We start from the raw sequence: 16,493 nt of genomic DNA, 5'->3' as shown, positions 1-16,493 counted from the left end.
TTATATATATTATACAAAACAATAGTTATTTATGTTTAGTTTTTTATTAAGAAAAAATATTAAAAATATTGATTGTAACATTTTTAAATTTTATAAATAAAATTTATAAGATGATATATATTTCTTAAGATATATTAAAATAATCAAAAATTAATTAAAAAAATAAGATATTTGTTAAATTATTAATTTAATTTATAAAATAATGTATCAAATAATTTTTTCTTAATTATTAATTTATGATAATTGATATATAAGTTTGATTAATAAAAAGTTAAAACACAAAATTAATTAAGATGATCAAAGTGAGCAAAACAGAAAGAAACAGTAGATCTTCCGGATCCGACCCGGTCAATCCTGGGTAAGCTGTACCCGTCAAAGATATAAGCGGCAAAACCGGAGAAAAGGAAGCAGGAAAAAAGAACAAAAAAAAGGAAAAGGATCTCGTTTCTCTGTTTCCACGTATTCCTCCCTTAAACCCTACCGCCTAAAATTTTGATACTGAGATCCAAGCTTTCCCGCACTATCGAAACTCTTTCTTCTTCACTTGATACCTGTAAGTGTTAATAATTCAAATTTAACTTCTTTGTTTTCTATAACTTTTATAAGATTGATCTGGAGTAAATTTGTTTCATTATATTTTCTGGTGTGGGTAATTGAGCCATTTCATTTGGTTAAATTGTGAACTCTTGGATGCGGTTTCTATCTTGTTTTTGTGATCGTTCGTGTTGATTTTTGCAGGTATTTGAGATAATCTTTCAAATGTGCTGGAATGGCCAACAATTCTCAACCCTCTAGTGCCCAGGTGGTATGTTTATTAGGTTTAATTTTCTTGGTTTTACTTCTGTAATCTAAATTCTTATCCAAGATTGGGTTAAATCTTGGTTGCTGTTGCCATGTTCTATCGAAATTTATCAAAATTTATAAACATCATCGAAAGCTTCTCTTTCTTTTTCTTATTGGACATAATTTGAAATAACTTGAATATGGAAATTTCAAGCCCTGATTTTGACAAGATTCTCCCGTGGCAATATTGTTTTAATATCAATGAGAAATTGCATGTTGTTTTGCCTAAAGTTCATTCATACGTAATCTCCATTAGTGTAGTTTTAACATGAAGATCTAAGATGTGCAAACTTCGTTCCTATCCTCTTTTCTTTCCCAGCAACATTGGCCTCCTGCAGTTGGATCCTTGGGTCCTCAAAGTTATGGCTCTCCCTTGTCTTCACAGGTATTTCCTTCATTTTTTTTTTTTTTTTTATGTTTAGTAGCCATTTTCATCTTCTGAAAGAAATTTATTAAATGCATTGTGTCTGAAAATTTCCATCACAGTTTCGACCGCTGCTCCCAGCACAATAAAGACAGCATTTTGTTCCAGCTGCTTCCCAACAGTTACGGCCTGTTGGGCAGGTCCCCTCTTCAAATGTTGGGATTCCAGCTGTTCAAAATCCGCAGATGCAGTTTTCTCAGCCAATGCAGCAGTTTACACCCTGGCCAAATCAACCTGTCTTTCTACACCTTCAGCACAGCCTATACAAGTACCATATAGTCAAACAAATAGATCTCTTACGTCTGAATCACCACGGTCACATGAAACTGGTCCCCCTTTGAATAGTCATATGCCAGGCTTAGGGGCCCCTGGGATGCCCCCCTCTTCATCATATAGTGTAAGGCCTCGTGACTCTGTTTCTATTTTGCCCTTTTTTTAGTCTTTCTTGAGTTCAAGGAATGTCTTGCACCTTCTCTGATCTTTTTACATTTTCCTAGTTTGCACCATCTTCTTTTGGCCTCCCCCAGAACAATGTCAGCACACTGCCCCAGTTTCACCCTATAACTTAAGTGCATGCACCGGTTGCACCAGTTGCTGGACAACCTTGGTTGTTAACCGGAAATCAGAGTGTTTCACTCGCTGCACTAATACAGCAGGCTAGCCAACAACCTCCACTCATTTCTTCTGCTGATTGAGTAAGTGCTTCCTCCCTGGGCCAATATTATTCAGGAATTTAACTACGGTATGCTATGTGTAATTTTCAGTGTCTAGTTCTTGTATTATATACTCAATATTTATTTCTTGTTCTGCTGGTTGAAAAAGGAATTTTGCAGAGAACACTTGCCTAAGAAGTACAAATTGCTAACAAAGTTCTTAAGGCAAAGACTCAGTGAGGAGAACTAACAGCAAAATAAGGACATAAATAACCAAAGAAAAGCTTTAGAAAGGAAAAAGAAGAGAACTTAAACACTCTTGAACTCGTCTATCTTTGTCTATTCCCCTGGCTTGATCATTAGATATCAAATACTTATATTTTAGCTTGTTTTTCTCTATAACCTTTGTGGAAAAACTAAGAGTAAAACATAATGAATATTGAAAAACTGTTCATTAAGAATTATATAAGAACCTTAGGTTTCTATACAACTAAATAAGGGTTAAACTAGGAAACTAAATCTTCCTAAAAACTGATCCTATAATTGAGGGATTGTCTATCTTACTTTTTTGTCATTAATTCTAGGGATACAAATACTTAATTCTAGAGATACAAATATAAATACATAGATTACAAGATTACAACCAGCTGTAATTAAATGTTTTCCCACTCTCCCCCTCAAGCTGGTGAATAGGTGTTTTCCATTCCCATCTTTGAAATAATTTCTTGAAATGTTGCACTGCTGAGACCTTTAGTCAACACATCTGCAAGTTAACCCTTGGTTGATACATAAGGTGTACAAATCAACCCACTGTTTAGTTTCTCTTTTATGAAATGCCGGTCTACTTCAATGTGTTTTGTTTTGTCATGTTGCACAGGATTGTGCGCAATGCTTATTGCAGACTTGTTATCACAGTAGAGTCTAATCAGTCAATCCCACTTGATCTTCAAGTCTTCTAGGATAATCTTTAACCATAGTAGTTCACAAATTCCTTGAGCCATTGCTCTGAACTTTGCTTTAGCACTTGATCTTGCCACCACATTCTGTTTTTTACTTCTCAAAGTCACAAGATTACCACCTAAGAAAGTGCAGTAGCCTGAGGTGGATCTTCTATTAGTTACTAAACCTGCATAATCAGCATCTGTATATGCTTCTAGAACTAGTCCCGAATTTCTTTTGAATAAGATACCTCTCTCAGGATTGGCTTTCAAATAGTGCAATATAAGGTAGATAGCCTGTAGGTGCACTTCTTTAGGATTATGCATAAATTGACTTACCATACTCACAGTATATGCTATATCAGGTCTAGTATGTGAGAGAGAAATGAGTCTTCCAACTAATCTTTGGTACATCTCTTTATCTACAGCAGCATCTTTATTAGCTTCTCCAATTTTATGATTAGGATCTATAGGGATATTTGCAGGTTTATATGTGAGCTTTTCAGTTTCTTTTAGAAGATCCATCACATATTTCTGTTGTGAGATGAAAATACCATGCCGTGAGTGAGCTATTTCAATTCCTAGGAAGTACTTCAATCTCCCTTGCTCTTTTATCTCAAATTCTCTAGCCAAACATTGTTTTAGAGATTCTCTCTCTTTTTCATCATCTCCAGTTACAATTATATCATCAACATACACTAATAGAACTGTGACTCTCCCTGAATCAGAATGCTTGATAAACAATGTGCGATATCCTTGACTTTGTTTATATCCCATTGCTAGCATCACTTTGGCAAATCTCCCGAATCAAGCCCTAAGAGACTGTTTAAGGCCATATAAAGCCTTTTTCATCTTGCATACTTTGTTTGCTTCTAGATGACCTCCAAATCCCGGTGGAACCTTCATATATATTTTTTCTTCCAAATCACCATGTAGAAAAGCATTCTTTACATCAAATTGTTGAAGCTGCCAATTGTAATTTGCAGCCAATGATAACAAAATCTTAACTGTATTCATCTTGGCAACTGGAGCAAAGGTTTCTTGATAATCAACTCTATAGGTTTGAGTGTAGCCCTTAGCCACTAACCTGGCGTTATACCTGTCAACAGTACCATCCGCCTTGTATTTTACAGTGAAAACCCATTTACACCCCACTGGATTTTTTCCTTTAGGCAACTCTACCAGTTCCCATGTCTTATTTTTCTCTAAAACCTTCATTTCTATTTTCATGGCTTGCCTCCATTTCTCACTGGATAATGCCTCGAATAATGTAGTTGGAATATAAATAGTGTTTAGGCTCACAAGAAAATTTTTGTGGGATGGTGAGAATTTTTCAAATGACACAAAATTAGAGATTGGGTATAGTGGATGCTTAGTACATTCTCTGGTTCCTTTCCTAATGGCAATAGGCAGATCATAATCACTAGTTATAGCTTTAGGATATTCATGCTCATTTTGAGAAATAGAGTCAAAAACTGTAGTTACCTCATTTCCAAAGTTAGGATCAGTTTCTTAGACTAGCACTGATTCAGGATCTAGAACTTTTCTTCTTGAGTACATCTGTAATTCCTTCATAGAATCAAGAACAATATTATCCTTTGTCACATCTTCTATATTTGGAATGGGTTCAGACTCAAATTCAGTGTTTGACTTGGGCTCAGCAGAAACAGGTTTGGACTTAGAACAATTAATGGGTGAAAATATTGAAGAAGGGGACAAATCAAGCAAAAAGAAATCTTTATCCTTATCTTCCATGAATGAAATCTCCCCTTGAAGATAAGGTTGAGTAAAAAATGGTTTATTTTTTTCAAAAGTGACATCTGCAGACACAGAATTTTTTGGTAGGAGGATGATAGCACTTATACCCTTTCTGAATTGATGAATACCCCACAAAGATACACTTAATTGCTCTTGGATCCAACTTTCCTCTGTTATGACTGTGAACATGAACAAATGATGTACAACCAAATATCCTAGGTGTGAGGTTGTTTGTGGTATTAAGGTTGGGATAAAATTGTGATAGTAGTTCCATAGGAGTTTTAAATCCCAAAACCCTTGAAGGTAACCTATTTATAATGTGTGTGGTAGTGAGAACAGCTTCCCTCCAGTAAGATTTGGGTACATTTGCTTCAAAAAGGAAGGCTCGGGTTGTGGCTAATAAATGGCTGTTTTTCCTCTCTACCACTCCATTCTGTTGTGGAGTATTAACACAAGATGACTCATGGATAATCCCCTCTTTTTGGAAATAGGTGGATAGACTCTGGTTGAAATAGTCTCTTGCATTATCAGACCTAAATCTCTTGATTCTCACTCCAAATTGATTCTGGATCATGTTTTGAAAGCTTAAAAACATAGTATTCACATCTGATTTGGATTTAAGTAAAAAAATCCAGGAGACCTTTGTACAATCATCTATGAATGAAACAAACCATCTTAAACCAGAAATATTAGGAATTGTAGAGGGACCCCAAATGCCACTATGAATCAAGTAAAAGGGAGTAAAACTTCTTTTGTTACTAATTGGAAAAGACACACGTCTATGCTTTGCAAATTCACAAACATCACAATGAAAATCTTCGACATTTAATCCTTTGAACAAAGAAGGAAACATGTTTCTCAAAGTTCCAAAAGAAGGACGTCCAAGAGGAAAATGATAAAGCTAGATTTTATCTTTATTGGAAGATTTTTCAGAAAGAAATGATAAAGGTAAACTATTCTTGATATTACTTGTGTTATTTGATATCTCAAGATAGTATAATCCATCCTTTTCCTTAGCAAGTCCAATCCTTTTCTCCGAACTCTGGTCTTGAAATTCACAATAAAAGGGATAAAAAGTCACTTTGCAATTCATATCTCTGGTAAGTTTTTGTATAGATATCAGATTAGTAGACAATCTAGGAACATGAAGAACATTTTTGAGAACAAACGAGGGATTAACTTGAACATCTCCTAATCCTGCCACTGTAGTAAGTGAACCATCTGCAACAACAATTTTCTTATTACTAGGACATAGGGTATATGTATTAAACTTCTGTGAGGAATGTTTCATATGGTCTGTGGCTCCTAAGTCAATGACCCAAAAACTCGTAATAGGCTTAACCGAGACATTTAATCCATGAGAATCAGAAGCTTTACCTGAACTAGAGACCTTACCCAAGGAACATACCACAGTAGGCTTTTCAAGGCTTTTCAATAGGTTTTTCAGCTTTTCAATCTCTTCCTTGTCGAACTCTCCATGTTTCCGAGACATTTGTATTATTCCGATGATTTTCCCAATTGACACTTCCTCAAATTGGGTGGTAGTGATATCTTTCTTTGAATTGAAACAAGTCTTAAAATATAACCAGAAATGACTCTTAGCAATGAAGGCTAAAGAAGGGAAAAATAGAATGGCTATGAAGCTAAAGAAGGGAAAAATAGAATGGCTATGAAGGCCTTAATAGAGTTCGACAATGAAGGCCTTAATAGAGTTCGACAATGAAGGCCTAAAATAGAAGTCAGCAATGAAGGCTGAAAGTTTTGCTTCCCAAGAAGAGCCGAAAGCTCTGATACCATGTGAAAAAACTAAGAGTAAAACAGAATGTATATTGAAAAACTGCTCATTAAGAATTATACAAAAACCTTAGGTTTATATACAACTAAATAGGGGTTAAACTATGAAACTAAATTTTCTTAAAGATTGATCCTATAATTGAGGGATTGTCTATCCTAATTTTTTGTCCTTATTCTAGGGATACAAAGACTTAATTCTAGAGATACAAATATAAATACACAGATTACAAGATTAAAACCAGTTGTAAATAAATGTTTTCCCACAACCTTTTTTATGACATGGTGGCATTGAGTGAATGTTTTCTTCAAAAAGTATTTATGAATTTTTAGGTATTTCCATGAACTTTAGTTCCATTAAGCATAGTAGCTAGGACTCCGCATCATTTTCTATTATGACAAGGATTTTTTTTACAGATCCAATTTCATAAACTCTGCAAACTGTCAGTTGATTTATGGCTTTCTAGACTAACTATGTTTTTTTGCTTGGTCTCCTCAATTTCTGTACATAGCCTGTGAAAAAGAAATTTTACGTACCATACACCATCTCAAATTGTTTCTGTTTCTGATCCAAAATTAACAATCTCCCTTGCTGTTTTGATTTCATCATTACAACTTCTCTCCTCAGTGAAAGGAGCTACCAGCCTGCCACACAATGACCAAAATATATATATACACACACATTACTTTTTTCCTATTTACGATGTGAGTTACGATGTTAAGTAGCTAAAAGTTATTGTCATAACTCTTTGGAAATTATATATAATGCTAGAATTTAGTTATTTTTGATAGCATCTTGGAGATTAGTTTCCACTTTATTTTGTTTTCAATGTCATTTTATCTTGCCACTGTACCCTTTTTACCATTCTAAGAAAATCTTATTGTTTTTGATTTTGCACTTTTGACATACCAGGCTGCCAATGTTCCTAGCCTTACTCTGCAATCATCTGACTGGTAAGAGCGTACATCTGCCGAGGGAAGAAGGTAACTTTATATTGTAGCTTAATTTTTGTTTGCATCTTGCCATGTCTTTGGTATTTTAACCTGCTAGGACCGTTTAGGTATCATGTTGTGATTTTTTTCTTCTATATTGTCATTAATTAGCCTTTATATTTAGTTATTTGGACATCTAGACTTCATGAGGGACCTTTGGTGTTCGTTTGTTGTGTCTAATTGTTCTTACATATAAGCAGATACTATTACGACAAAAAGACGAGGCAATGTAGTTGGGAAAAGCCTCTGGAACTGATGATGCCAATAGAGGTGAGGCACATGAAAATCTGGTTGCTGTTTCTGCAGTTAAATTTTGTTCCATGATCTGTTAACCTTGGATTTGTTGTGATATGCTATTTATACAAATTGTTCCCTTTAATGGATGCTGAAAACTGTAACCATTCTTAACTTGATCAAAATTGTTTTATGCAAAATCTCCTTTTTTTTGCTTGTTTTTGCATTGGTTTGTAGATGTCATGGCAAGTGTGGAGACATTTAACGACTGCTCTAAATGGTCACTTTGAGGGCGGGCCTTCACTTTTCTCAAGGCAGGCAACATTTTGCTATTTACATCTTGTTTATAATGTGGGATAATTTTTTTACAAGGAATGATTAGATATATTGGCATACTAAATCAATGCCTAGTATTAACTGTTCAATTTTTTCATAATTTCCTACTCTTTAGTGAAGTTTTTAGGATGGCGATAATACTATTCCCCCCATTAATACAGTTATCCAATCTACTTTTAGACTTATACTGCCTAGATATATTTCTCTCTTTCTTTTGGTGGCCCTTTCACTAGTCCATGTGTTTTTCTAATACTGTATCTTATTTTAGGCAAACGTCATTTATGCTTCATACTGCAATGAATTTATAGATTGATGTAAAGGAATTCATTATGCTCTTCATTGTGTATTTCTCTCGTATTAAAGCTTCTTTGTTGTTCACTCACATCTGGTGCTTCTGATTTTATGTTGTTACTTGTTCACTTTTTTCCTCCTTTATGGTTTTATCGTTGCAAGCTTGTGTTTGTAATGGTTTATCAAGAGTTCCACAGGTACATGTTGGCTACTGATTTCAGAGGTATGAAATGCTGGGTCAATGGCTCTTGTTGTATTTATCATTTCTCTTACTTAAATACTTGTTGCTATTGATTCTATAAAGATTCCTTTGGGATGGAATTTGATGTCAATATATGTTTTTTGTGTCGTATGCATTCTAGAATTTGTGTTCTTTTTTCTGGGTAATTTCTGATGGTTCCCTGGAAAATATATTTAAAGTTTCTTACTTGACTGATGGGAACATCTTTAAGATTTGGCTTACGCAAAGTTTTACTATTTGTAATAAAAAAGTATGATTTACGTTTAGGTTCACCATTGCACCTGAAGGAAAAGGGTTTTATTTGTTGTTGAACTAAATGAGGCATATGTTACCTTGGATCCATTTTAGATGATGTTAAGGGCATGCAAGTTAAGATTTCAAGATTAACCCTAGCACATTCACAAGGTGAAGAAGAATTTGGAGGTTACCAGTGGGCTAAATTCTCACCCAACATTGAGAGCCAATACACACCCTTTTATTTTGCATTTAAGATGAACAACCATTTGGAGTTGCTGCGTAATTATCATTCTTAAGCATCACAATCCTAAGATCATTTCCTCCCCTTGGTGGTTTCCTGCCGTGCACTTTCACTAGATCAATTGCAGACGAGAGCTTTAGGAGAGAGAACTTTGAGTAATATAATGCACACTTACAAGAGAAAGCTAAAGAAAAGGAGCGCAAACGTGAGGAGGAAAAGGTGTGTGAATGTTAACTAGAATGTCCCAAGTAGTTGGTGGTTAAAAATCCCGTATATTCAAAAAAATAACTTTGACATATTTATGAGGGACCTCACTCTTTGGTCACAATTAAGTAACTTTAGTTTGTTTCAAACCTTTAAGTATATCATAATGGTGTGAAATAATATGAGCACTTGTATATAGCATTTTGTTTTTTAGCTTTCCCTTGATTTTTCCTGAATTAGATATGCATTTCATATGGTATAAAACCACATGGTTGGTTTGCAGGCTAAAAAGGAGAAAGAGAAGGAGAGAAAGGAGAAGGAAAGAGAACATGAAAGGGAAAAAGGAAAGGAGCGAACTAAACAAGATGAAACAGATAGTGAGAATTTAGATATTTCTGACAGTTATGGCCATAAAGAGGACAAGAAAAAGGAGAAGCAAAAAGTTAGGAAACACTGTAAATGACAAGTGCTGCTGATGACGGGAGTTCTGACAAGGATGATAGATAGGAGTCCAAGAATTGTCATAGACATGTCAGTGCCGTAAGAAATCAAGAAAGGTATATCTATCTATCGATGATATATTGTTTAGTCATCAACAAGTCTTAATGTTCATCCAATGTTTTCTTGGCAGCATGCACACTCACCTGAATCAGACAGTGAAAGCCGGTATAAAAAGCGCAAGAGAGATCATCGTGATGGATTGCATAGAAGCAGTGGTTATGAGGACCTGGAAGATGGTGAACTCGTTGAGGATGGTGAAATCCAGTGGTTTCCTATTCTATTGATGCAAAATGCAAAGAAACCAATTTGGCGATTTATTAAACTACTTGAGATTTTATTGCTACGTTGTTGTATTTTATAAGCTTAATTGTAATTGTCTATAGATTTAGGACTTTTAGATTATTTAGGCAATTTCAAATTGATTTTTAGCAGTTTACTTGTTTCTTATTGTAACTTTGTTTGCCTAACATCGTAACCAGTGGGTATCCATGCTGTTGGGAAACACACCATCATTGATTCCATCACAATCGTATTAATACAATGAGTAGGCCTTGTCTTTCAGCTTGAGTATCTTTCTTTTTTTTTTTCGCTAATAGCTTTATTGACTCGTCTGGGAAAGGAAAGATTTTCCTCTTCTGTTTCTTGTCTCTTTCTGTTTTTTCATGTGATTTGTGCATTAAGATGTAGAGACTCGCGTATAGATTTTGAAGCCTTATAACAATGTGAGGAAAATGGAAATGGACACGGTTTCTAGCTGCCAAGTTGAATAGGAAGAACACTTTTGCCAAATTGACAATCCCAAAACACAAGTTTTCGGATCAACGAACATTTAAAAAGTCTAAATCTATGGTACAAGAATCTGATTTGAAATAAGAAAACACGGGGAAACAAGCAATTAGTTGGTGTCTCAAGTTTCCATTATTTACTTAAGATTTAACTTGAATGATGTTTAGAGCTCTTGGGCATTCTGATCAAATGTAGAATCTTCAGGAAAAGTGGATTGCAAATGGACTTTGAACTAGACTTCTTTAAACCACATTCCGAAAGCAAGATAAAGAACGTTGAAGAAAGGAAACAGAATAAGAACTGTGCCATGAATGGCTACCGATATGAATATGAGCCAATTAAAAGTGAAGGCAGATCTAAAAAGGTCTAATAACTATGGAGTGAACAGTGATCATAAATGGTATGCAGCATTCCATAAGAAGAATATCACTTCCAAACACATATTTACGTAACTACAGCATCATTGAGGTTCAAACAATGTGTGGATTAGATAGAGAACAATTTAGGTACATTCAGAGAGAATTGGAAGAAACAAAAAAGAGAAAGACCTAGCATCACAGTAAAGAATTATACTTTTATGGTTTTAGTACTTGTAAAGATTTGTGCCCCAGTGACTTCGAAAGAATTGAATGAGAAACTGTATGAGGTGAAAATCTCATGTACGATTCTGTAGAGTGACAGTAAAGGTGACTTGTCTTTCAACTGGATTTTCATCTCTCAATTTCTCAATTTTAGATTTAAATTCACCATGAATTGACATAAGTGATCTCTGTCGAGAAGCAAAAGCAACACTAAATTGTTTAATCTCTTCTTCGAGATGTTTCCTTCTCTGTACTTCAGTGGTCAAGTGCTTCAAAACGTTTTCCTTTTCATCATTTAGAAGTGTGAGCGTTGGAGATGATTAAGAGATCGTTTTCAGCAAGGAATCTCTTTCTTATTTCAAAAGCTGAAACCCTCTTTCCAAGCTACCACATCTTTCTTTAGAAAGCCTTTACTGACATCCAACTCTTTTTTTGACCGTTGTATTGGGTTGACGGAAATGCCCTTAAAATAGAGCTTTTATGACGTTCAATTTTGGGCCATGTTGTGCCATTTTAACTGGCCTAGATCCAGCAATAGAACGGGTCTTGTGGCATAACAGGAGCCACTGGCCCCATAGTTTGGTTGGAAGGAAGCTTTAAGGCCCAATTTTGCCATTTGTATGGCTTAGCCTAATCTAGAGATTAAATCCTTTCATACCCATAAAAAAATTTTTTTTTTCGGTTTCATCCAAAATTTTAAATTTTTTTTAAAAAATTCAACAAATCAAATTGAATTTTGAACATATCTTTTAAAAAATTGATCGAATCTAACTTGATTGGATTCGACAATATATACCTCTAATTCGTAAAGGGTGATTAACACCTACAATTAAAAAAAACAAATGCAGATTTCCCTAGCCCTACTTATTTGTTCCATCAAAACACACTACATCTTGCATGCATTACTTCGAAATATACTTGTTATTCTTGCATTCACGTCGACCTGAATTCTTTATTTGCATTTCATGCAAGTAACAACAATCTTGAAGAATATATTTTTTTTATAGTGCTTTTTGCAACCAATAAAAAAAGTTGTTGTTTTTTGGGAGTTTAAGTTACGATTGAAATGCATGGTCCTTGTAGCACCACCTTCTCAAACACCCATCTTCTAAAAAGAAAAAAAGTACGATGCTTTCCATAATTAGTGGACGATAATAAAGATGAGTTGGACAAGTTTCAAATTAAAAGCATCTCACCAATGTGAAAAAAAAAAAAGAGCAACAATTACAGATTAATCAGTGAAGTACGATGATATCAGATATTGTCGTCCTTCCCAAATTCATGTAACCGTGTCTATTATATTTATACATGAACCAGTTATGTTTCTTAGTCAAAAAAGACGTACTTGTTTCTTAACTTTGTGAAACCTTTTAATATTCTCTACCAGAACTTGCAAATTAAGAAAGAGACGAGAGAGAAATTTAATATTGTGTTTCATCAAACGTTGGGTGATGATAATTATCAATTAGCAATTAAGCAGCTTAAAGACAGGAGCCTAACGTTTGACAACAATTAAGCCAATATTCTTGAATTGTATACTCAACTCATGGCAAAAGAAGACTGGCTCTTAGTCTGTTTTATTTTTTATTTTTAATTTCTTTTGGTTGTTGGGATAACCGAGTCTCTTTTTTTTTTTGGTGTTTTGTAATTAATTTTTGGTTGATTTGAGGGGGGGCTACGGACCGAAATTATCCAAATCATGTCCCTGCACCTGGATAAAAGGGGCCCTATCTGGGAAATTCAGCAAACAGTTTCATGAACTTTTAAAGTTTAATTAAATTTTAATAGTGATAATAAAAAGTTTATATTTGATAGATTATCGATTATAAATTTTATACATGATTATGCCCTCACTATTAAAAAAATTTTTATAAAAGAAAATCAAAGTTATGTGAATTTATTTTAAGATTTATAATTATTTATAATTATTTATTAATTAGATGATATCATATAATTTATTAATCGTATATAAAATTTATATATTAATTGTGTATTAAATATAAACTGTATAATAAAGTAGGGATATGCATCATCTTTTTACATTAATTTATAAACATTTTTCAAGCAAAAAGAAAGTTCGCATTTGTTATTCTTTAATTGTTTACGATGGAATTGGTCTTTACATCCTGATCCATACAACAAATCTCACTAACAAAAAGAAAAATTAAAAAAAAAAAAAAGGAAGACTTGAAGGTGGTTTTTCTTTGCTTTTTTGACTAGCATGCATTCGGTTGGTTGGTTTAAAGTTCCAAATTTTGATGGTAGCAGACTTTTCTAAAGTTTTCTTTCTTACTTTTTTTTTTGTGGGGTATATTAAGCTATAAACTTTGATGAGTTTAAACTATTAACAAATGGAATATTCAAGATATAGGAGTTATATTTGATGAAGAGACAGCCAAAATTTGTGAGAATCTCATAAAAAATTTAATTGTTAAGGATATGAGAAGACATAATATCTGTTAAAGATGGAGATTGCCAACTTCTTTTTCTTTTTCCCCCTGGAAGAAAGTAGCACATGATTTGTTTTGGAAATGAGGATGACTTTTGCTTTTCGCCCTCGATCCTTGTGAAATTCTCCCTTTGCATGAAGGTTTCAAGATTTGATTGAAATTGTAATGATGTTGTTTTGTGCATTTTCATGGGTTAGAGTGTATGTGCTAATTTTGGAAGGTCGGTGTGTAATCATCTTTCATTTTTGGTAAGAGTCCTTCAAGCGCTTATATATGATACCTTAATCATGTACATATTGCGATCACTTCTAGCATAGCAATACAAATGAAAGGTTTTCTTTTTTTTTTTTTAATTCATGTAAATTTCGGGAGATTTTAATTCTGTTATGACTTACTAAAAATTAAACCCTAATTAAACCCTCTTTTTTTTTTTTTTTTATCTCATAATGTTGACTCTCCTCTTCAATATTAAGATTTGAGATTCTTAATATTAAGCAGCTAACCTGGCAAAGAAATCTGTTGATTTCGCAGCGTTGAACTATGGCAACATTTTTACCAGCTTATATCAATATTTTGAAGTGATATTTAAAGAAAAAAATATAATTAATACATTATATGTCATTAAATGTAATGAAAACAATGTAATAAATACAAAAGTATGTTCTTAAATAGTATTTTAACTGCTCTTAATCATGATTATATGTGTTCATCTCTTTAGCATATGAAACTATAGCTTGAGTCGGGAGGTCTCTTCAAATTTTGTAAGCTTTAAAGCCAACAACCGCCCATGGAAAAATTTAACCAAAGTTCCAACCACATGTGCAGATCCCCCAGGTTGTTCTTTTTGTTTGCAAAGACAGAAGTAATATATTGTTAAAACTTGTCAACTTTTTATTATTCAATCCCATCAAAATTATAACAGCAACAGACTAATACTAAATTTTAATAAAATACTGAGTGAAGCATCATTGCATTCACTAATATATTGAACCGTCAATTATGTACAAGAATCATTTGCTCTTCGGCTTAACTTTACCAAGACGCATGCAAAAGCTGCTAATAAGAAAGAAAAACCCTCATAAAAAGAAGACCAAAAAAGTAAGACTTAAAATTTTTTTTTACATGATAACAAAAGTGGGGTTTATCCACCATCTTTTTTTGACCAATGTTGCCTAATATTATGTAGAAACAAGAGAAATTAAGCTCTAAGTCCTTCTTTTGCTCTTCAAATTTCAATAGTTTCATTTAATTAGAGCTTTATTCGGGATGTGATAGTGATTTAGTTAAGGTAAGCTAAAGATGTAGGTATTGTGATTACATGGCGGCTAAAGTCCAGTATAGATCCAAGAGTTTGGCCCAAAGAGCTACGGATTCGGATCTTAACTGTTCATTTTCTCGCCATACAACGTGACAATGATTAACAAGTAAACTTAACCCGTTCCTAAGCTGCTGGTTCTCTATGTTCAGCTGGTTCACTTCGTCCGTGAGGTTCTCCAAATACATCTTTTTTCTACAACGGGACCGCTTCGCTGACTCTCGGTTTGATATCATGCGTCTTTGCTTCCTCTCGTCCACTGAATATAACGCTCGACTTGAACCTTCTGAACCAGAGTTTGGACTAACCGGTTGATCAGATTCAATGAAAGATAATAATTCTTCAAGCTCCTCGGGTGTAAAACAGGTTTCAGAAACCGGTGATTGGACTTGAACCTCTTCTTCAGCGAAAAACATTGCGTTAAGTAAACCAAACCAAATACCAAAAAAAAAGTGTTCAAAGTTATAAACCAACCAAAATGAGGCTAGAAGTGAAAAAAAAAAGAACCCTAATTTTAAACTGATACTAGGAGGAAGAGAAGAGGGGAAAAGGGAAGGATAGAAGAGGAGGGAAAGGGTATTTAAAGAGGTAGGGAAGGGACATGTAGGGTCCTTGAAAACAAATGATTTTGGAAGGAGGATACTTTCCCAAAAACAAAGAGGAAAAAAGTTACCATTTCAAAGCAATCCTTTCGTTTAAAGGTAGTGGGGATCATTTTTTTCATACCTTTTTTTTTTTTTAATTTTTGTTATGAGAGAGAGTTGGGGGGGGGTCATGGAGAAGATTAGGTTTACCTTAATCACGAAGAATCTAACAAAAACTGATAAAAAAAAAAACTGCTTGAAAAGTGATGTTTATATATTAGAGAGACAAAGACGAGAAGTCATGTGGGATACGCAGGGGAGAAAGGTGGCGGCAGTCATACAATACCAAAAAAAATGAAAAATTTTCAAAGAGAAAAATTAAAGGTGTTGCTAGAGACTGTTAAGGGGCTACAAAGGAGGAGTTACGTGGATTTTGTCGGTGTTTGGTTGGTAACATGAAACCAATGTAATGGGAGATATGTCTCAACTCTCAAATATGTTTCATAAGAAAATGTATATAAAGACAAGAAGTTTGTAGTTTAGTTTCTTAGTTATTACAATGATTATGTGGGCATTGCATGTGGGAGAAAAGACAATTGCAAAAATACCATATGAGAAAAGAATATATAAACAGAAATGCATATGGTTTCTTGTACTAAGAATCTTAACATTTTTAAGCTACTTTTTACTCGTCCAAAAGCAAGAAAAAATATAGTTTTTGTGGGTGGAATTAGAATTGCCTTTTGTTTGAGCTACATGAACTTTTACCTCTCAAAAACTCAGTGTGATTTTGCTTTTCTTTTACATTCTTTATTAGTTTTAAATTGTTTTCACAGTTCTGCTGATTGCAGGGTAGTTTTCTTAGTTACATAGCGTTCTTGGAAGTTGGAACATAGTTTTTCTTGATATTCTTTCATAGGGATCTTGGAAGTTTTCCTTTATTCGGCAGTTGGTATTGATTTCACCATGGTAGCTGCTACACATTCCCCAAAGGCCAATATACAAATACAATAGTGGAGGCTAACATGCACACGATCGCTGGTATTCTTTAATTTTTTTTTTGTATATAATAATTTAACTGCTTTAATCAAC

At 33.9% G+C, this 16,493-nt stretch overlaps 1 long non-coding RNA gene and 1 pseudogene across 5 annotated transcripts; one reads left to right on the top strand and one right to left on the bottom strand.

Moving 5' to 3' along the window:
* The first annotated feature begins 409 nt into the window (after positions 1-409).
* LOC111278351 (uncharacterized) lies at positions 410-10,246 on the top strand. Of its 5 annotated transcripts, none has more exons than XR_016340831.1 (10): positions 410-553; positions 739-802; positions 1,163-1,228; positions 1,330-1,664; positions 1,765-1,962; positions 7,321-7,391; positions 7,601-7,670; positions 7,872-7,948; positions 9,468-9,741; positions 9,816-10,246. It is a non-coding gene; the product is annotated as an uncharacterized LOC111278351 (long non-coding RNA). The 5 variants fall into 5 exon arrangements; XR_016340830.1 differs by having other exon boundaries at positions 7,872-9,199; XR_016340829.1 differs by having other exon boundaries at positions 739-805.
* Positions 10,247-14,417: 4,171 nt separating this feature from the next.
* LOC111301304 (basic leucine zipper 4 pseudogene) lies at positions 14,418-15,519 on the bottom strand (annotated as a pseudogene).
* Between the last annotated feature and the right edge of the window lie 974 nt (positions 15,520-16,493).

This window comes from Durio zibethinus, chromosome 3, assembly GCF_047325235.1.
Source record: "Durio zibethinus cultivar Kanyao isolate XHJ-2024 chromosome 3, ASM4732523v1, whole genome shotgun sequence".
Taxonomy (NCBI): Eukaryota; Viridiplantae; Streptophyta; class Magnoliopsida; order Malvales; family Malvaceae; genus Durio; species Durio zibethinus.
The sequence above is the reverse complement of the archived record's forward strand: the minus strand, read 5'-3'. Positions and strand labels throughout refer to the sequence as shown.